The following is a 1,450-nucleotide window of genomic DNA, read 5'->3' as shown; positions in this document are numbered from 1 at the left end:
TCAAGTCCCTGATGGCACACAAGCCGATGGAGATGGACAAGCAAATAACAATAATCAACAAGGTGAACCAGCGGCCACTCAACCTGATAACATTGCCAGAGTACAGCCCCAAGTACGTGTGGCTACCGCAGAAACAATGGCACGCCCCCAACGTCAAGCCGCTACACGTGCGCGTGAAAACATAAGCCAGATGTTCACGAGACGGAGGCACCATGATGTTGTCAACCCTTAACCGTTTCCTTTCAACCACTCAGCTTTCACTGTTCTAATTCTTTGTCCACTCTTCAACCATCCAGCCTTAATGTTTTATCTACACCATCAGTTTTATTAGTTGTAGCGTTCTCAACACATCTAGACAAAATGTCATTTAGCGGATCTTTTGGCGGAGGCCGTGCTGGCGGCGTAAGTTCAACAACAATGATGGCTGAGTCTTCAAATGTGGGAAAGATTTATAGGTCGTGGTGGATGTAAAATCAGATATCTAGAACAAGACACTAATGCCAGAATCAAAATATCCATAGATGAGGATGAGGATGGAATGAAATCTGTTGAAATCAGTGGAACAACGGAAGAGATTGAAAATGCCAAGAGATTAATTGAAGAATGCCTTAGCTGTGGTTATAATAATGGTGGTGGAGGTAGACTTGGTGGATATCGCGGGGGGCGTGGCCGTGGTGGAGGAGGATAGGGCAGAAGAGAACGTGATAGCGGCGATGGAAGGTGGAAGCCGTGGTGGTGGTGGTGGCGGCGGTGGTGGTAGAGGCTTTGGAGGTGATGGTGGTGGCGAATCTGAAACAATTTATGTGGAGTCATCTGAAGTAGGCAGAATCATCGGTCGTGGTGGAAGCAGAATACGAGACATAGAATCAGACGACGAGACATAGAATCAGACGACGAGACATAGAATCAGACGACGAAACATAGAATCAGGCGACGAGACATAGAATCAGACGACGAGACATAGAATCAGACGGCGAGACATGGAAGCTGACAGTGGTTGTCGGAAAAAGGTGTCACGTGATGGCGACTCATCTGGTAGAAGTTCTGTTGAGTTATCTGGGAGCAAAACCGCTATTTCTGAAGCAAAAAGGCTTATTCAAGATGCTGGAGTAGAAATTGTTAATGGAAACGATCGTGGCCGTGGTTGGTGATTTATGCAACTATTTTCAGCAGATAAAAGCATCATGGACTCACAAGATTTTCATCAAACGTGCAATGTCAATATTTTTATTTTTTACTTTTTTTTTTAAGTATATTTACCAAGTCATGCATCACTTATCATCCAGACCAGCTTAAATTATTTTTAAATTCTCGGAATATGCTCACTTCCACACAAAAATAAACAGCAAATAAGTAAAATTATTGTTATTAAATAATTTTGGATTGTGTTGTGTTTTGTTTTCTTCCTTTTTTTTACTTTCTCGTATATACGTAGTATAGAGAAAGTATT

At 42.6% G+C, this 1,450-nt stretch overlaps 1 pseudogene; it reads left to right on the top strand.

Moving 5' to 3' along the window:
* The first annotated feature begins 336 nt into the window (after positions 1 to 336).
* Positions 337 to 1,151, top strand: LOC131950580 (uncharacterized; annotated as a pseudogene).
* The last annotated feature ends 299 nt before the right edge of the window (positions 1,152 to 1,450 follow it).

This window comes from Physella acuta, unplaced genomic scaffold, assembly GCF_028476545.2.
Source record: "Physella acuta isolate Inbredline_101_S28 unplaced genomic scaffold, ASM2847654v3 ptg000773l, whole genome shotgun sequence".
Classification (NCBI taxonomy): Eukaryota; Metazoa; Mollusca; class Gastropoda; family Physidae; genus Physella; species Physella acuta.
The sequence above is the reverse complement of the archived record's forward strand: the minus strand, read 5'-3'. Positions and strand labels throughout refer to the sequence as shown.